Source organism: Syzygium oleosum, unplaced genomic scaffold (genome assembly GCF_021117445.2).
Source record: "Syzygium oleosum isolate NSW1041296 unplaced genomic scaffold, Sole_v2.1 Sole_v2.41, whole genome shotgun sequence".
Classification (NCBI taxonomy): Eukaryota; Viridiplantae; Streptophyta; class Magnoliopsida; order Myrtales; family Myrtaceae; genus Syzygium; species Syzygium oleosum.
Genome location: NW_026607525.1, coordinates 2,594,492 through 2,616,002, shown reverse-complemented (window position 1 = coordinate 2,616,002; position 21,511 = coordinate 2,594,492). Strand labels below are relative to the sequence as shown.

General features: G+C 41.0%; 1 pseudogene; it reads left to right on the top strand.

Moving 5' to 3' along the window:
• Window positions 1-1,926: 1,926 nt before the first annotated feature.
• On the top strand, window positions 1,927-21,185 carry LOC115665635 (uncharacterized; annotated as a pseudogene).
• The last annotated feature ends 326 nt before the right edge of the window (window positions 21,186-21,511 follow it).

The following is a 21,511-nucleotide window of genomic DNA, read 5'->3' as shown; positions in this document are numbered from 1 at the left end:
GATTTTCACAGATCTCAACAACAGACAGAAACAAAGCCTATGGCGTGCTTCAGGCACCTGTGGACACACGAGACAGAGGGACTTTTGTTTACTACTCCTAATGCTTCTGTGGCAAACTTATTTTAACAAACCTGTTACGGATATCAATCCTAGAGATATCAATCCTCCCTGATTGAGAGATATATGTTAGAGATATCAATCCTCCCTGATTGATTCTATTTGATATTATTTTGATATTGTAACATTTTGTTGCTTTAGATAGTTATCTAGAATAGCCTATAAATAGGCTCATGTATCATCAGTATGGGACACACAAAAATATATAGAAATTCTCTTTTCTACTTTATTCTTCACATGGTATCAAAGCCTATATTTTTTTTTTGAGGAAGCGGCCACGGTGTTTTTAAACTAGTAGCCACAACCACGCGGGATATCCATTCTCCGCCGGACGGACGCCGAACTGTCGTCTTAATTGCTGCTCAGAAAGTCTCTTTGCTTATTTCAAAAGTCAAACACTATCGTTAGACTCGCTGCCCCAAAACTAGTCAGACTCTTCAATTTCGTCACCAATAGACTCGGAAAACCTCCGCACGCGCTGCCACGCGCCACCACGTCACAGGCCCTCCGATGCCGTCGACTGTAAGTTCCTTTTCCGATGTCAATAGTTGGATATAATCCAAAACAAACATCATAGATAGGTTCTCCATCCTCCGACGAGTCCAGAACAGCAACGAACGTCGCCGGAAAGCTCTCCACGCGCCCTCACGCGCCTCCGAGATCCTCTGCGTGTGAGATCCACGCGCCGCGCAAAATCCGCGGTTCGAACTAGTGACGTCATCCTATGACGTCAGCGACACGTCACTGCCAAGTCATCTGCCACGTCATAACAGCGCTGACCGACCCTTGACCGGAGTTGACCTGACGTTGACCTGCGTTGACTGGACGTTGACCAGAACGATTTATCTATTTTCAGATCGGTTCGATCTCTTTTGGACTGGTTCTTGGCATTTTCAGACCGGTTCCTAAGGTATTTCGACGTCCTGAATCCATTTTTGGCCTTATTTTGTCAATATTAGCCTTGGAAATATCGGTTTTCGCAGAATTCATTATATTGGTTATATTCTAGTTCATTACATATCATTGAAAAATTAGAAGTCTCAGTACCCATTCAGACCATCTTGAATGGATCAAACTATATCTTATGGACTCAAGAAATGTCAAGTTTTTAAAAAGGACGTAAGCTTTGGCGTTACGTCACTGGAGATATTCATGAGCCTGTTCAAGCTACTGGTGAGGCTGATGACAAATTTACTGAACGATTGGAGGAGTGGGATAGCATGAATCATCAGATACTCACGTGGATTTGAAACACTTCAATTCCATCTATCAAACTTCAGTTTGGTCGACTAGATACAGCAAAGGAAGCTTGGGATCTTCTTGCCAGTCGTTATTCCACATCAGATATTGCTCATCAATATCAACTATTACGGAATTTACATCGCATGCATCAGGAGACAGGTCAGTCTATTAATGATTTTTTATCTTCGATGCATGCTATATGGGATCAGCTAGCCTTATCTGAGCCTAAATGGGAGTCAACTAGTAATGCCCGCATGTTTATGGAATATCATGATCGAATGCGTGTAATGCAATTTTTGATGGCACTTAGTGATGAGTTTGAACCTGTGCGAGCTTCACTTTTGCATCGAGATCCTTGACCTCGTCTTGAGGCAGTTGTCTCTGTTGACCGAAGAGACTTGACTAGCTACTTTAAAAGCACAACGTGCTACTCTATCAGTCTCCACTCCTACAGATGTAGTATTTGCCACTTCTGGTTCTTCCTCATGGCGAAAGCCTTACTGTACGCACTGCCGTCGACTTGGTCATCGTGCATCCAATTGTTATCAGCTACAACCTAAGCAACCTATGGGAACAAATAGCCGATCTCGGTTCAAAGGTCCGCATGTGCGCTCATCCACTTCTATTGCTACCATTGAGGATTCTTTCAACCATTCATCAGTTACTCTATCATTAGATGATCTTCGATCCACAGTCCATTCCATTATTCAAGAATTTGGTACTTCTAGCTCCTCTGTACCTAACTCCTCTGCTCTGTCGGTTAATCCAGGTACTTCTGATTTGTGGTTCTTTGATTCTGCCTGCTGTAATCACATGACCTCCAACTCCCATTTATTCAAGTCAAAATCATAAACTTCACAAGCACCTATTATTCATACCACTGATAACTCTAAGATGCTAGTGAGTCATACAGGGAACATTTTGACGTCCACATTATCCTTGCCCGATACATTTATGGTTCCCAAACTCTCATTAAACTTGATATCTGTGGGACAGCTATGTGAACTTGGTTTTGAAATTAATTTTTCTTCAAATGGTTGTCTTGTGCAGGATCCATGGACGGGACAGACAATTGAGACAGGACGTAAAGTGGGTCGCTTGTTTAAACTTGTTTCGTTAAAGCTTCCCAATTCCTTCATTCGTTGTGCTGCCACAGTATCATGTGAAACTTGGCATTCTTGTTTGGGTCATCCTTCTTATTCTAGATTAAGTCCCTTGATTTTAAGTGGTCATTTAGGTTCCGTTGACAATAAAAATTTTGATTGCTTGCCTTGTAAATTGGGAAAACATCATGCTTTACCATTTAATATTAGTGACTCTGTCTCTTATGCTCCATTTGATCTCATTCATTCAGATATTTGGGGACCATCTCCTACTCCCACTATGGGTGGATCTCGTTACTTTGTGATTTTTGTGGATGATTATTCTCGTTTTACATGGCTATATCTTATGAAGAATCGATTTGAACTTACTCATATCTATGGTAACTTTGCTGCCATGATCAAAACACAATTTTCTCGAGATATCAAAGTTTTTCGTATCGATAATGCCATGGAATATAGGGACAGAGAGTTCCTTAGAATTCTTTCTCAGAATGGTACTGTCATTCACCGTTCTTGTCCAGGAACTTCTAAACAAAATGGTTGAGCAGAGCGTAAACACAGACATATCTTAGATATCATACGAACTCTTTTAATCTCAGCATCTTGTCCAGAATAGTTTTGGGGAGAGGCCTGTCATACTGCTGTATATACTATCAATCGTATTCCGTCACCTATTATAGGTAACATTTCTCCTTACGAGCGTTTGCATGATAGAGTTCCCAATTACAGTCTACTTCGAGTTTTTGGAAGTGCATGTTTTGTCCATCTTCTCCCTAAAGAACGCACGAAGTTAGAATCTCGTGCTCGTCTATGTTGCTTCCTTGGATATGGCATTGAGCATAAAGGGTATAGATGTTGGGATCCTATCTCTAATCGTCTTCGTGTGTCTCGTCATGTTACATTTTGGGAACATAAGATGTTTTTGTCTGTCCGTCCTTTTGAATTCTCCCCTACTGTTCCAACTGTCCATTTCTTCACCAATCCTTCTGTCCATCATTTTCCAAAAGATGACACAATCGATTCTTCCTCTTTGGAATTGCCCTCTCCTAATCTTGATGCAGGTCTTTCTGGAAATCCTACTTCGGCAGATCCTGACATGTCTGTGCCATCCGCGGATTCTTCTTCTCCTATTCGTCGTTCCACCCGTGTAAGTCAACCTTCTATTTGACTTCGTGATTTTCATTGTTATTCTACAATTGCTTCTTTTCACGAGCCTCGCACATATAGAGAAGCTCGTACTAATCCTCTTTGGCAGCAAGCAATGGTGGATGAGTTGCAAGCATTAGAAAAATCTCGTACTTAAGATTTGATTGATTTGCCTCCTGAAAAGTCGGCTATAAGTTGTAAATGGGTGTACAAGATCAAAACCAAGGCAGATGGTACAGTTGAACGCTACAAAGCTAGACTAGGAGCAAAAGGTTTCACTCGGGAATATGGCATTGACTATGATGAGACGTTTGCTCTAGTTGCACGTCTTACTTACATTCGCGACCTCCCTTCTTTGTTCTTTGCTATTAAGCATTGGCCTCTGTTTTAGATGGATGTCAAAAATTCATTTCTCAATGGTGATCTCACTGAAGAAGTCTATATGGAGCCTCCTCCTGGATATCCTCACACTCCTAATAAAGTGTGTCGCCTACGCCGTGTATTATATGGACTGAAGCAGGCTCCTCGTGCATGGTATTCTAAGTTTAGTTCCACCATGGAACGTCTTGGTTTTACGTCCAGTCCCTATGACAATGCACTCTTTGTTCAACAAACATCTCATGGGTATATTCTGCTATTATTATATGTGGATGACATGGTTATTACTGGCGATGATCATAATGGTATTATGAAACTTCAGCAGTATTTGAGTCAACAATTTGAAATGAAGGATCTCGGATGGCTCAGTTATTTTCTAGGTCTGGAGATTACGTCAGATTCCTCTGGCTATAATCTTTCTCAAGCAAAATATGCCACTGATCTTCTTTCTCGAGCTGGACTTACCGATGACAAAACTGCTACAACCCCCATTGAGACTAATGCCAAATTTGATGACAAAGATGGCACTCCTCTTCCAAATCCTACGCTTTATCGACAGATGGTTGGTAGTCTTGTATACCTCATTGTTATCCGTCCGACATAACATTATCTGTTCATATCGTAAGTCAATATATGACCGCGCCGCGAACAACTCACTTTGCTTGCTGTTCTTCGCTATGTCAAGGGTACCTTATTTCACGGTCTTCACTTTTCTACTAACTCAAGCTTAGAGTTGATAGCTTATTCTGATGCTGACTGGGCTGACGATCCTCTTAATCGTCAATCTACTACAGGCTACTGCTTCTTCTTAGGAAAGTCTCTTATTTCCTGGTGAAGCAAGAAACAGACTACCATCACCCGATCAAGTACTGAAGCAGAATATTGTGCTCTTGCTGATACAACATCAGAATTACTATGGTTGCGGTGGTTATTGGAAGACATGGGAATCCATCAAAATGGTGGAACGATCATTTATTGTGATAACCGAAGTGCTATCCAAATAGCACATAATGATGTTTTCCATGAGCGTACCAAGCATATTGAAATAGATTGTCATTTCATACGCTCTCATGTGCATCGTGGTATTATTCATCATGTTCCCATTACATCGGTTGATCAAATGGCAGATGTTTTCACTAAAGCACATCCACCCAGATGTTTTCAAGATCTCTTTTCCAAACTCCTGTTGACCTCTTCTATGTTACCTTGAGTTTGAGGGGGGATGTTAGAGATATTAATCCTAGAGCTATCAATCCTCCCCGATTGAGAGATATATGTTAGAGATATCAATCCTCCCTGATTGATTCTATTTGATGTTATTTTGATATTGTAATATTTTGTTGTTTTAGATAGTTATCTAGAATAGCCTATAAATAGGCTCATGTATCATCAGTATTAGACACACAGAAATATACAAAAATTCTCTTTTCTACTTTATTCTTCACAAAACCAAAGGGTTATATCAAAAGACATATCAAATACTTGACCTACACGAATTAAAGCATTTGCTTTGGAAGTCCACAAATGCTGAATACTTTGATTCAAGTGACTCTAATTGGAGCTTTGTCGCGAGTGGCAAAGAACTAGATATAGAAGAAGCTGCTAGAAGGAAAAGCACACGTGCAGTATGATGAAACCACGAGTGTCGCGATCAATTTTGGATAATAGTATGGGCGAAAATTGAGAACTGTCCATTTGACTCGTTGAAGAAAGTTATGTGTAACACGTGAAATCTCATTCATCGGTGGGGTTTCAATGAGGTATTTGGCACTTTTACTAGTTGTTTTTGGCGGAGGAAACTAGAAAATTAAGACAACAACATGTAAGCCGGTCTAACCAAATATAGTTAATCTATTTGCGGTCCCATTATATGATATAGCAAGAACTTTGGTCACACGTACACTCAACAAGTAGTAATGACTTAATAATGTCTAACAAAAGACTCTTTTCAGTCAATTTTTAACCATCTTCTTACATCACCATGACCGACTAAATGATGAGATTCTGAGTTAAACTGATAATCTAAATTATCGGAATTTTCACGCTTCAAAAACTTGAGGCAAACACATATATCCAATCCAAAACATGCGGTGCTTCTAAAGAGTGTAGAAACAGATGATCCCTAGCCCTACAAATGGACTCTTTTTAAAAAATAAGGTGGATGATATGAAACTCTACCTACTAAAAAGAAACTACTAAGAGAAAAAAGAGTCGATCATCAAAGCAGAAAGCCGTTTTAATCGAGTTAAACCTAACATCCACGACAGGAGTTACTATGTTTTGGTTATGTTTTTCTCCCTCCCGCCCTTTCCCTTGGGTGCGTCATGATCAGTGGTTTTGCTAAGGAAGACATTAGCTAAGGATGACAGTGAGATACTTACAAATATCTAGAAACTGCTTTCATCTGATTAGGTTTTGCATTGAAATTAATTGACATTAAAGATTCTTAAAAATTGCTTCCTTATGATTATGTCTTGCTGTGAAATTTATATTGAGATGCTGATGTTTTCCGAGGCGTGAACTTCCAATTCCTTCGCGGGCTAATACCATTGAAAATCTCAAACCAGTATGTAAGTAACAGACACTGAAAAAAAAATACAGAACACAGGGATTTACGTGGTTCAACCACAAGGTGATCTACGTCCACGGACGAGGCAAGACAAGATTCCACTATAATCAAAGAGAGTACAGTTTTCAGAAGTCGAAATAACGACAAAAGCTCACGGCTCACAAAACTCTCTGTAAACAAAATTCTCTCTGTATTCCAATGAGAAAATCTGGCCTCGGTATAAATAGGGCTCCCCAAAAAATTTCCTCGGAGGCGACACCCCCGAACCCCCGGAGACATTTGTTCGCTTGTTCTAGCTCGGGCGGACCGCCATAGAGATTTGTTCGCTTGCTCCGAGTTGGGCCTATCGGCCCAACCCTCCGCGTCACGAACCAAATCTCAATTTTTTCTCCACTTTCGAGTCGCGCAAAAAATATGTCGGGTCGAGTGATGAACCGGACCGAGTACATAAAATTCAAGACATATTTAACACAGTACTTCCATGACACGTTGACCCCAAACTAATTTTCGTCCCATAAAAATCCTTAAATAGAACCTCCATGACACATTTATTCAAACTAATTTTCGCCTCATGAAAAATTCCAAATCGGTACCCTTGACCCAAATCTACCTTCTGTTAAAATACATACATGTCAACATACGTGGATTTTCCACATCGGTTCTGTCATTTTCCAAGTCGGATCTGTCTTATATTCAGCCGCCATGTGGGATCCATCTTACAATCATCTGTGATGTGTATTGACATGTATTTATTGTAACGGGATATTGAATAGAATATTCACCGATAGTAGATTTGGGCCACGGTACCAGTTTAGATTTTTTTTTGTTGTGACGAAAAATTAGTTTAAGGTAAATGTATCACGGATTCCAAATTTAGGAGTTTTTGTGAAACGGAATTTAGTTTAAAGTAAATGTGTCGTAAGGTATCAGCTTGGAATTTTTAATGGTATTAACCCTTCCTTCACCAACTCAAGTTAGCTCACTTTCGTAATTAATGCTGAGCAAGACTTTCTAATAAAATCCTATATACAAGGACCTTCTCAGAGCCAAAAGGAACGTTTAGCAAAAAAGATAAGATAAGATAAAATACACCAAAAATCATAAAATTTATTAAATGAGATGTAGTTGGGCTGCAGAAATTGTTGCATAATGCAATGAAGCTCCAAAATTTCTGAAATTTATGTAGTCAAGAGTGTCCATTAAGTCCGTTTGTTCTGAGCGATCGCAACAACCATTTTGTACTCAATTCTGATTTGACTATTATTTTCACTCAAGGAGAAAAAACAAGTCTTTGTTTCTTAGTCTTCATGAAAAAGTAAGTCTTTGTTGCAACCCACCAACGTTTGTGCTTGTAGTTGTTGCAACCCACTAAAGTTTCTTGCGTTCCCTGAATTGGCAAGACAACAACCTGAATGATTCCGATTGATCCTGTTGGCCAACCTTTGAATCTTCGCCATGCCCTCCTATTCTCCAATGTCACAGCTTTCAATTTGTTTCCTGATGTTCGCCCTCTGGATGATGAGCAAATTGGTCTTTGGTGGAGCCGAGTGCAAGTGCAAATTTTCCATAGTGTGATCCGGCAATGACGGGTCGAGCATTCTAAATGGGTAAGGAAGATAAAACTTGGTTCCATTGAGCCCCACACGATTGAACTGAACCAATCCTCATTGCTAGGAATCTTGCCAGCGCATATTACACAAGTTACCATCATCCACACGCTTAGACATGCTTAGTTAAACATGTAAATGTGTTACCCGTGTCAACATGACACGCTTCAATGCATTTCGAGACGGTAATATATGACAGATAATGAGCATCTAGTGTAAACTAAAGCAGAAAAACCCGGCAAAGATCAAAGGGCGGTTCTACTCACTTACATGCAGTATCAATTAATGCGCTCGTCTTCCAAGCATGCGTAATGGAGCCTCAATAATCACGCTCTTGTATTAGTCAAGATAGTTGGAATTCTACTGTCCAATCGCAGTAAAGTCACAGAGAACACGAGCGTTGAACTACCCATTTCAAACACGGCAGCAACAAATTCATTGCTAAACCTGGGTGATCATACTATTGTTCGTCTAAGATTACCATTAATCTGACATGATTCCCATAAATAATCCATCTCTGGCTAAAGTTACCAGTGGTATCTGAACTAATTCCAGATTCTAGACTGGATACTGTGTCTCAACTAACAGCAGTTACGTGTCCAACTATCGGTATTCAGCAATTTACTTTAGTTCAGTCGCTAGTGGAGGTTGAAACGATAAGTAATTCCACTAAGAGAGTGCTTTCTGCACATTAGAATATAAACTCCTATGAGAGTTTGCACTAAAGAACGAGTCTGAAAAAATTGATTTGAGTATTGAAGATTGCATATAGCACGGTCAAATAGAGTCAAAACAAATCATTAACCAGAAAAGATAAGATTCCACTGACTCATTGATGTGAGAGAGAGAGTGAGAGAGAGGATATCATCATAGACTATGGAGAAGATTATCACAGATCTCAACAACAGACAGAAACAAAGCCTATGGCGTGCTTCAAGCACCTGTGGACACACGAGACAGGGACTTTTGTTTACTACTCCTAATGCTTCTGTGGCAAACTTATTTTAACAAACCAAAGAGTTATATCAAAAGACATATCAAATACTTGACCTGCATGAATTAAAGCATTTGCTTTGGAAGTCCACAGATGCTGAATACTTTGATTCAAGTGACTCTAATTGGAGCCCTGTCATGAGTGACGAAGAACTAGATATAGAAGAAGCTGTTAGAAGGAAAAGCACACGTGCAGTATGATGAAACCACGAGTGTCACAATCAATTTTGGACAAATCCCGCAATACGCAGAGCAGCTCGAAGAATTGGATAAGATGAGCAAGACATGAAAGGTTGACTTGATGAGGATTGCTCCGAAATATTGGTTCAAGGCTTACTTTAAAATTACATGCAAGTCAAATATTGTGGACAGTAACTTGTCATAAGCATCTAATGGATCGATAATGGAAGCTCGACACATGTCTATCCTATCTATGCTTGAGGTTATTGGGGAGAAGATATTGACAAGAGTGGGTGAAAAAAGGAGATGGATGTCAAAGATGGAAAAGCGACATTGCGCCAAGGATATTAAGGAAGTTAGAAGGCAATAAAAAGGGAAAGTACCTTTTGTCATGTGCTTTAGAATGGAGAAGATGGATTTGAAATGCGCCATAGCAACGATTAACTAGTAGTTGACATAAGAAACAACTCATGCAAGGCGTGGGATTTAAGTGGGATTCCATTAGGGGTGAGCATGGTCCGGGTTGGGCCGGTCCACCCCCTAACCCCAGGACCAACCCACACAGTGTTGGTCCTCAATTTTTGGGACCGAGGACCGACCCTATTAAGCCTGGGACCAAGGACCGGACCGACCCAATGGGTTCGGTCCGGTTCCAGGGTCAACCCGGGACCAATTGGTAATTTTTTTGTTTTTTTTTTGTACTCCTTGAAAAGGAAAACTTACTACTTCAAATTACATATCATCGACAATGTGGCGCTGTGCAACCAAACTATAAATACCATTACATATTTAACAACAATCAATGACCCCAACAATCAACTCAAAAATAACCAGTTTCAACCCATAAACTCCAGACTCACCCTTTGAGTCAAGACTCACCCGCTCGAGCGACGAGCGGCGAGCGGCGAGCGCTTCAACCCATAAACTCCAGACTCACCCTTTGAGTCAAGACTCACTCGCTCGAGCGACGAGCGGCGAGCGCTTCAACCCATAAACTCCAGACTCACCCTTTGAGTCAAGACTCACCTGCTCGAGCGACGAGCGGCGAGCGAGGCGAGCGCGGCGAGTGGCGCGAGTGTCGAGAGGACAGAGGCGAGCGTCGAACGGGGTGAGTGTGAAGTTTTTTTCTTCGATTTTGGCAAAATGGAGAGTCTGGACTCTGAAGACTAAAGAGACTTTACAAGGAAGACTAAAAGAGAAGATCATAAGATGTTGTCAGTACCACTACCAGAGGAGGACTGAGGGTTTTAGACGCGTGAGAGGCGTGAAAAAAGACTAAAGAGAGTCTCTGAGACTGTACAGGAAAGACTAAAGAGAGAAGTTGTCGAGGATAACGCCGTGGGTAACAGATGTAACACCGTTTGGACACGTGAGAGGTGAGAAAATTTTCCCACCTTTTCTTTTTTGGTCGAGTTTTTCACACATTTCACAATTTCAATTGGGTTCTCTACATAAAAAAATTATAAATAATATATTAAATATATAATATATATATAATATATTTCAGATATATTATATATAATATATATAGTTCGGGTTGGTCCGGGTTGGACCGACCCTAAACTATCCGGACCGAGGACCAACCCGCACAGTGCTGGTCCAGGGATCGCAGGACCAAGGACCGACCCAGTCCCCCTGGGAACCGGACCAGGACCGGCAGGGTTGGGCCGGTCCAGGGTCGGTCCAAGGTCAACCCTGGACCGATGCTCACCCCTAGATTCCATGCCCTAATTTGATCTGTGTCATTTTATTCAAAGGGAAGGAGATAGAAACTTTGTCGCCCATTGGTACAAGATGGATATCTATTTAAAGACACGCAATCACTACTTGGAAGCAATGAATGGTGATTGTGACACCTTGGATTTAACTCACTTGTGGTATTGTCGACTTTGACCTATTCTATACCAAGCCTCACGATTTTATCATTTGGCATATAGCTAGGCACTTTCTCAGGAGGTCACCCATCTTGGTAGTGTTCCCATCTGAGTACGCTTAACTTTGGAGTTCCAAAGCAAGGTATTGTCTACGTTGGCCCGTCCCATACAAAGCCTCGTAGTTTTGTCCTTTGGCATACGGATAGACACTTTATCAAGAGTTACCCATCTTGGTAGTGCTCCCACCTGAGTATGCTTAAGTTTGAAGTTCCGAAACTAAGCACTGCCGTTTCATCAAACGGCGCCTCCGTGAGTTAATTTCAGTTTCATATATATATATATATATATATATATATATATATATATATCCCAGGCACACTCTCTCCTTATTCGATGTGCAATTCGGTTCAATCTTGCCCCATTTTTTCATTTTAGAAGCCTGCCAGAATAGCTCCATGTCTGAGCCCTTAGGCCTCAGCGACCACTCCCCGCTCTCGTCGGATCGGGTAATTATAAGCCTACCAACTTCCACTTTGTCCTTGAACCACACACTTATCGGAGGGGATCCTGCTCTGATACCATATTGTGACGCCATGGATTTAACTCACCTAGCGTATTGTCCGCTTTGGCCCGTCCCATACCGAGCCTCATGGTTTTGTTCTTTGACGTATAGGTGGGCACTTTCCCAAAAGGTTACTCATCCTGGTAGTGCTCCCACCTTAGCACACTTAACTTTGAAGTTCCAAAACTAAGCATTGCCGTTACATCAAAAAGCGCCTTCGTGAGTTAATTCCGCTTTTCACATATATATCACAAGCGCGCTCTCTTCCTGTTCGGCGTACAATTCGGTTCATTCTTACCCCCTTCATCATCCTAGAAACTTGTCAGGAGCTGCTCTTTATCCGAGCCCTTTGGCACCGACGACCACTCTCCACCCTCGTTGGACCGGGTTGTTACAAATAACCTTTCCCCTTCTAGCGATAGAAACCTTTGGTGGCACCAACGCCTCGGATTACGCCTGGTAGGTCTAAAGAGAAAATGATAAGAGAGGAAGGAGAATCTAAAAAATGGATTCAAAGTGTCAAGACAGGGCACAAAAATCACATGCCATTTGTGCTTCAAGCAAGGCCACAACTCAAGAAATTGTCTATTGAAACAAAAGAAAAAGGTAAGGTTTATTCATTTTGTGTCTCTAGTCTTTGTTTGTGTCCATATCTTATTACTTCATTTGTAATGAACAGGATAAAGAGATAGTTGAACAGAGAGAGCCAACCAACTTGTCATGAAGATAAATCGTAACAACGCCACAACTAAAAAGGTACTCTTGACCTCACTTTTAAGTAAGTGACTATGTACTTAAATAATAAGTGCCATTTTAACTGGAATATTGTTTTGTTCTTAATAGCTTGGACTGGAAGGTAGCCGAGCCATTTCTCTCCAAGAAATACCAACCATGTTGTGGTTAATGCTAAGAAGGTAGAGAGGGCATCTCACAAATTTATCACCACAATGGGATTAGAGGTACAAGTTTATGGTAGTAAACTAGTTGTTATGTTATTTTGAATTAGTCCATTCTTATTTGGGAAATTTCCAAATATGAGCATGAAGTGCCATCATTTTCTCAAATAAGGGCCTGAAGTGGACTTTGTGTCAAATAAGGACCTGAAGTGGCATGTCAGTCTCAAATAAGGGTCTAAAGTGGCCATGAGAGTTTCAAATAAGGGCCTAACTTTGCCAGTCACTGGACGGGGAAATATTCCGGATGGTGACCGGCAAGGTCAAGGGTATTTTCGTCCAAAAATAATTTTAATTTTAAATAATTTTAATTTTTTCTTTTTTTCTTTCTTTTCTTTTTTTTTTCCTTTTCGTTTTTTTTCCTTTCTTTTCTTTTTTTCCTTTTTTGATCTTCTCTTTGTCCTGGCCACCTGCGATGCCCGATAACGGCTGGGCAAGGGTCGCCCTCGCCCGATCTAGCGAGGGCCACCCTCGTCGACCACCCATCGCCCAAGCGAGGCCGGCCCTAGCTTGTGGCTTTCGAGGGCAGCCTCGCCGGTAGCTGGTGAGGCGACCCTCGCCTGTTGCTAGTGAGGGTGGCCCTTGCCTAGATCTGGCGAGGGGGCGAGGTCACCCTCGTCGACCATGGGCTAGCCGGCCCTCACTAGATCCGGCCGGCCACTGGTGAAGAACAAAGAGAAACCAGAAAAAGAAAAAAGAAGAAAGAAAAAAGGAAGAAAAACAAAAGAAAGTAAAGGAATTCAAAAAAAGTTAAAAGGCGTAAATGCCCCTACCATTTAGAAAGTTAGGCCCTTCTTTGAAACAAAAATAGCCACTTCAAACCCTTATTTGATACAAAACCTACTTCGGGTCCTTATTTGAGAAAATGAGGGCATTTCAAGTCCTTATTTGATACAAAGTTTACTTCAAGCCCTTATTTGAAAAAATGATGACACTTTAGGCCCTTATTTCGAATTTTCCCTTTTTATCTTATGTAATTATTGTAACAGCTAGTAGATAAACTCTATAAATACAAACGCTATTCTAGAGTTAAAGAATAAGCAAAACTCAAGCTCAAACTTACAGTCTAATTCTTACACTCCCATAAGTGAGAGTGCGAGAGTGTGCTTGGCACACAAGTGTTTGCGTAAGAGTTTTTCCAACCAACATTGTAAGAGAGCGCCTCCACTAATAAGAGTGTTTTCTTGAAGCGAGCCTTGCATGTCTTCCTCAATAATTTGATATTTGAGTCACGCTTCCACAACTCAACATTTGATATTAGAGTTACACCTTTGAAGTTCAACAAGATAGCATTGGTGACTTTCGCTCATATCTTTGCTTCTAAATGTTTTTGTTCAGGATGACTATTTTGTAGAACGTCAATTGCAGTTTGTTCTTGATTGACTTGTTGGAAACCGTGTTCTTCATTGACCTGCTGAAATTTAATTGACTATAGGTGTTTGATTAACAAAGAGCTGATAAATGATAGAGAGACCTTGCTTTCTCAATCATTCATAGAGGAAAGTCAAAATGGGACGATCTTGGACTATGGTTCACTGTCTTTGTAGTCTATGGCTCCGTTTGAATTTCGGGCGGTCATGGTGCTGAAAGGGAAGACAAGCATTGCCGTATTTAGTCAGTTTGAATTTATTTCTTTTTGGTTCAAATGATTCCTAGTCCTTTCATGGCGTGAGAAGATTAATTGTTAAGGCAGTTTTGTGCATTTGTCGACTGAAACCCAATTTGTGCTTGATTCTGAGAGGTGACATGGCATTCTGGACTGTTTAGACTCATTCTGGTGCACTGATGATAATCGACGAAAGAAGCTGATATCAGCCTCAAGTGTTTGATGCTTCCCCTGCAAAACTATGTATAACATCTCTGGTATTTGAAACGACACTCAGCGTCGAGGGCCTTTTTGAATTTTGGAATGAAAGTTTGGTCTTCGAGGGCGGTCCTCGAGAACCTAGTGACTGATGAGTATCAAATGGAAACTCACTTAAAATAAACACTCATTTTTATTATAGGAAGATCACTCAACACCCACTCAATATTTTGTTTGGGAACTTCACAAGATGCTCTCTCACAATGCCCACACAAGAGTGTTTGCCTCACTCTTTTCTTTCCTCTCTGCACACCCACGCTCTCTCTACTTACACCACTCACTAGACAACACCACACTCTCTACAACACTCTACACTCACGCCCAAGGAGCAAGTGCTCCTATTTATAGGCTGCAAAGTCGGTGCATTAACTGACTTTGCCAACATTCTACACACTTCTATTATAATTTTATATAGCAACTTGCCAAGTTGCATAAAAGTCTGCTCAAAGAAAAGGACTGGAGCATTCTGGAGAGAGGAGAGAAGCTGGAGTTCTCTAGAAAGATGAGGACAAGTCTAGAGAGAGAGAGGCGGTGTTCTTCTCAACGGTGACCGTCCTAGTTTTTTGCTTGCTGTCTTTCTTTCCATGAATGATGAATTTAATACCAATTCTTGTCTTTCTTAGGGATGAGAAAGGGTTATATTATGCCTTGGATCTTGGTTGCACAATGATGTGGACATCGAACCCTATCGAGGAGGAGGTGCTAGGGACCCGCTGTTCTATCCGTTAGGCCCGATCACTCGAGCGAGAGCGAAGGAATTCAAACAAGCTGTCGGCATCATGGTTCAAGATATTTGGAATGGAGACAATCTGGATTCGAAACTTGAAGATTCTGAAGCTCCTTGGCGCAACACGATTACTCTTGGTCCAGCGAATTCCGAAAGAGCTTAGAATTGACGAACTCCGAATTGGCTCAAATTTGGATGAACGCTTGGAAACGGGCCGCTGATCAATACTTTGATGACGTTTTTTAGCGATTTGGAGTCGTTTATATGAACTTTTAGGCCTTTTTCCATTTTTGGACGAATTTTTAGTAATTAAGGTTATTTTTGTAATTTTAATCCTAGTAGGGTTAGGATTAGGGTTAGCACCATATATAAGGTTGCTTATAGATTTCTAAGAGAGAGAGGCAGAATTTTATATAGAGAAGTTTTCTTCTTGAGTTCTCTTGAGAACTAGATCTTATCAAGGCTCCCTTGTGGCGATCGAATTCAACTTATCGAGCAAGATCGCGAATTCTCTTGTTCATGGCGTTATAGCATAGATTGGTTGACACAGGTTCGTCAACAGGTCGCGTTCATACCGAGATTATCAATCACAGGTTCGATTGGGGGTCGAGGTCGGCAATTCGTAACTCCTGAGATCTTCGTAGAACGATCATCTTCCGCACGAGATACATATCATACGGTATCGTGAGACGGGTTCTACAAGGTCTAGTTATCCTACTTTTACTGCTTTTCATTCATCAATCTAGGGTTTATAGAATTAGGGTTTCGTTATTAATCGAATTAGGGTTCTGAATTTGTTCTTGCTGTGATTTCAATTTTGATTTAGGGTTTTCAATCCTAGTTGTTTTTTTTATATTGTACTTGAGTTCGTAAAAAAAAAAGCTAAAAAAAAAGCAAAGAAAAAAAAAGCCAAAAAAAAAGCAAAAAAAAAAATTCAAGAGGACGACTCATTTTTTTTTATCATTGATAGTTGGACCGAATAGAAAAAAAAATATTTCAGTAGCAGAAATTAAAAATGAATCCGAATCTCGCGAAAATTTGTTGAATTGCTGAGTTGAGCGGTATATTGCTGAATTTGATTTTGCTTGGTGGTTTATCGATTGTTGTGAGGAGCTTGTGAGACTGGATTCAAGTCTGAAAAAAAAAGAGCTTGCTAGAAGGAAACGAGAGGTAAAAGGCAAGAGTGTGTGAGTTTAATTGAGGAAAGAAAAAGCCGAAATTGAGTTAAACACGAGAGGAGTGACAAACACTTTGAGCGGAAAAAGTGAAGGGAGTGACTAGTGAGATTTCTTTTATCTCTAACATTTTCTTGCAGGTTTAAAAAAAAATGTCAAGCTCAGGCCAGAGAAGTGTGAATCAAAGGGAGGATCGCACTTATCCAAGGGATGATGCGATTCTAGTAGGCATCCAGCAATTGAGTTTACAAATTGAAGCACTTAGCAACCGAGTTGCAAAATGTGAGACGAGACTTGAAGATGACCGAGAGCCACCACGAGGGAGGCCACAAAATCAGCGAGAGGAGCCTAGGGCACAACCTAGATGGCGGCAATTTGATGATGCATATGTCCGATCTGAAAAATGATCGAGATGGCGAGGTTTGAGAGGAGAAACGGACACCGAGGATTTAGACGTCGAGAAGATGATGAGCTTGGCAACATCAAGATGAAGATTCCATCTTTTCAAGGAAAGAATGATCCTGATGCGTATCTAGAATGGGAGAAACGGATGGAGATGGTATTTGATTGCCAGCGATATTCGGAGCTCAAAAAGGTAAAAATTGCAGCGTTGAATTCACTTGATTATGCTATAATTTGATGGGATCAACTTGTGACTAGCGGAGACGCAATGGTGAAAGACCAACGAAACGTGGGATGAGATGAAAGCGGTGATGAGGGAGGCGCTTTATACCTAGTCATTACCACGTAGAGACTTGTTCCATAAGTACAAAATCTCACACAAGGTAATAGGAGTATGGAAGAATACCATAAAGAGATGGAGATTGCTATGATCCGTGCTAATGTGGTGGAAGACCGTGAGGCCACAATATCACGATTTTTGTGGGGTTTAAGCCGAGATATAGCAAGGGTGGTAGAGTTGCAACACTACGTTGAATTGGAGGAATTAGTGGACAAATCCATCAAAGTTGAGCAGCAATTGAAGTTGGATCGAAATTACAAGAGTGGTGGAGGTTCAAGCTCGAATTGGAAGTCTAATTGGAAGAGAGACGAGAAGCCGAATTGGAAGGGAAACAATATCAAGACTGAAACTTTGAAGGAGAAGGAGAAGGATGGCAAAGTTGGTTCGAATCCGGCTTCAGGTAAAACTGAAAATCCTAACACTAAGACTCGTGATATTAAATGTTTCAAGTGTTTGGGCAGGGGTCATATGGCAAATCAGTGCCCTTAATAGGAGGGTGATGATCATGACTGGACATAATGATGTTGAATCAGAAAGTGAGAGGGAGGAAGAGAATGATGACATGCCACCATTAGAGGATTGTAGTGATGTTGAGATGCCAGCAAAGGGTGAATTGATGGTGGTTAGGCGTTCTCTTAATGTTCAAGTCAAAGAGGAGGAGCATCACCAGCAACGCGATAACTTGTTCCATACAAGATGCTTAGTGAATGGTAAGATTTGTAGCTTGATTGTTGATGGAGGTAGTTGTACAAATGTAGCAAGTGGTACCATGGTGGAGAAGTTGGGATTGAAGACTACAAAGCATCCAAGACCATATAGATTGCAGTGGTTGAATGATAGTGGTGAAGTAAAAGTATCGAAGCAAGTCCGAGTTCCATTTGAGATAGGACGATATAAGGATGATGTGATGTGTGATGTTATACCTATGCAAGCAGGGCATCTTTTGCTTGGTAGGCCATGGCAGTATGATCGAAAGGTACAACATGACGGGTACACTAACCGATATTCATTGGTGATAAATCAGAAGACATACACATTGGTGCCAATGACACTTATTGAGGTGTATGAAGATCAATTGAAACTACAACGTGAGGCTGAGAGAGAGAGAGAGAGAGAAAAAGTGATAAAACTGAGGGCCTGCATAGAAACTCTGAGACGCAAGTAAAAGGAGAGGAAGATAAGAGTAGAGTGGTAAAAATCGAGAGAAAAGGAGAGAGAAAAGAAAAGAGAAAAGAATTTCTATGCAAAATCGAGCGAAGTGAGGAGAGCTTTGATTCTGGACCGACCGATACTTGTACTTTTGTACAAGGAGGCATCATGTCGCTAAACGAACTTGATCCGAATTTGCCAAGTTCATGTTGTATCTTTGTTGCGGGAATTTGAAGATGTCTTTCCCGATGAACTTCCCCGGAGGTTTACCACTGATTCGAGGCATAGAGCATCAAATCGATTTGATTCCTGGTGCACCATTGCCTAACCGACCCGCATATCGAAGCAATCCTAAAGAGACAAAGGAACTTCAGCAGCAAGTTAGCGAATTACTAAAGCAAGGATATGTGAGAGAGTCTCTTAGCCCGTGTGCTGTTCCTGTTTTGTTGGTGCCAAAGAAGGATGGGTCTTGGCGAATGTGTGTTGATTGCCAAGCAATCAATAACATAACGGTAAAGTATCGACATCCTATTCCTAGGCTAGATGACATGTTGGATGAATTGCATGGAGCTTGCATATTTACTAAAATTGATCTGAAAAGTGGTTATCATCAAATTAGGATAAAAGAGGGGGATGAATGGAAAACTGCATTTAAGACCAAGTACGGGTTATATGAGTGGTTAGTCATGCCATTCGGTTTAACTAATGCACCTACTACTTTCATGCGACTTATGAATCATGTTCTGCGTGCTTTTATTAGTCGATTTGTAGTTGTCTATTTTGATGATATCCTGATATATAGTCGAAGCCTTGATGACCATATTGAGCATGTGCGAGCTGTTTTGCATGTCTTAAGGGCTGAGCAATTATATGCTAACCTAAAGAAGTGCTGTTTTGTAACTGACAAGTTAGTATTTCTAGGCTTTGTTATTGGTGCTGATGGAATACAGGTTGATGAAAAAAAGTGAAAGCAATTCGTGAATGGCCGACACCTAAGACAGTAGGAGAGGTGCGCAACTTTCATGCTTTAGCCAGTTTCTATCGTAGATTTGTAAAAGATTTCAGCACCATCGCCGCACCTTTAACCGAGATTATCAAGAAGCACGTGGGTTTCACATGGGGAGAAGAGCAAGAGAGAGCATTCAATATGTTAAAGGATAAGTTGACTAATGCTCCTTTGTTATCTTTACCGAATTTCGGTACTACTTTTGAGATAGAATGCGATGCTTCTGGTACAGGAATTGGAGCTGTGTTGATGCAAGGAGGACGTCCCATAGCATATTTCAGTGAGAAGTTAAGCGGAGCGACATTGAATTATCCGACTTACGATAAGGAGATGTATGTTTTGGTGCGAGCTTTAGAGACTTGGCAACATTACTTGTGGCCAAAGGAGTTTGTGATCTACACCGACCACGAGACCTTAAAGTACTTGAGGGGGCAACAAAAGTTGAACAAAAGACATGCCAAATGGATGGAGTTCATTGAGACTTTTCCATATGTAATCAAGTACAAAAAAGGTAAGGAAAATGTGGTAGCCGATGCACTTTCTCGAAGGTACGCAATTCTAACTACTCTAGGAGCAAAGTGTCTAGATTTCGAGCATATCAAAGGTTTATACGCTGACGATGATGATTTTGGAAGAGTATTTGAAGCTTGTGAGCATGCTGTGTTTGAAAAGTTTTATAGGCAGGATGGATATCTCTTTCGTGAAAATAAGTTGTGTTTGCCTAGATGCTCTTTGTACGAGTTGTTAGTGCGAGAGGCACATAGTGGTGGTTTAATGGGGCATTTTGGAATCAATAAGACTTATGAAGTGTTGCATGAACATTTTTTTTGGCCACACATGAAACGAGATGTCACACGAGTTTGCGAGAGATGTATCGCATGTAAGCAGGCTAAGTCTACGATTAAACCACATGGTTTGTATACACCTTTGCCTATCCCGACGCATCCTTGGGTTGATATCTCTATGGATTTTGTGTTAGGATTGCCTAGGTCTAAGCATGGCAAGGATTCTATTTTTGTGGTTGATCGATTTTCAAAGATGGCTCATTTTATACCTTGTCATAAATCTGATGATGCATCAAATGTTGCTGAATTGTTCTTTTGTGAGGTTGTGCATTTGCATGGCATGCCTAGGTCCATTGTTTCTGATCGAGATACTAAATTTCTAAGCTACTTTTGGAAGACATTGTGGAAGAAGTTAGCTACACAACTTTTATTCTCTACTACTTGTCATCCACAAACTGATGGTCAAACTGAAGTAGTTAATAGGACTTTAGGGACATTGTTGCGTGCTATCATTAAAAAGAACATTAAGTCTTGGAAAGATTGTTTACCGCATGTTGAGTTTGCTTATAATAGGAGCGTGCATTCTCGCTACTAAATTCACACCGTTTGAGGTTGTCTATGGTTTTAATCTCTTAACTCCGTTAGATTTAATCCCTTTGCACATTCTTAGCGTGTGGATTTAGATGGTGCTAAGAAAGCTGAATTTGTGAAGACTTTGCATGAGAAGACGCGGCTGAATATTGAGCTTAAGACAGAGCAGTATGCAAAGCAAGCCAATAAAGGGCGCAAGAAAGTAGTGTTTGAGCCCGTCGATTGGGTTTGGGTTCATATGCGCACAGAGCGTTTTCCCAAACAGCAACACTCTAAATTGCTACTGCGAGGGGATGGACCATTTATGGTGTTGGAAAGATTCAACGATAATGCTTACAAGCTTGACCTTCCAGGTGAGTATGGTATTAGTGCTACTTTCAATGTTTCTGATTTGACTCTTTTTGATGCAGGTGGCGATTTGAGGGCAAATCCTTTGCACAGGGAGGAATGATGTGGACATCGAACCCTATCGAGGAGGAGTGCTAGGGACTGTTGTTCTATCTGCTAGGCCCGATCACTCGAGCGAAAGCGAAGGAATTCAAACAAGCTGTCGGCATCATGGTTCAAGATATTTAGAATGGAGATAATCTGGATTCGAAACTTGAAGATTCTGAAGCTCCTTGGCGCAACATGATTACTCTTGGTCCAGTGAATTCCGAAGGAGCTTAGAATTGATCAACTCCGAATCGGCTCAAATTTGGATGGACGCTTGGAAACGGGCCGCTGATCAATACTCACTAATAGTGAT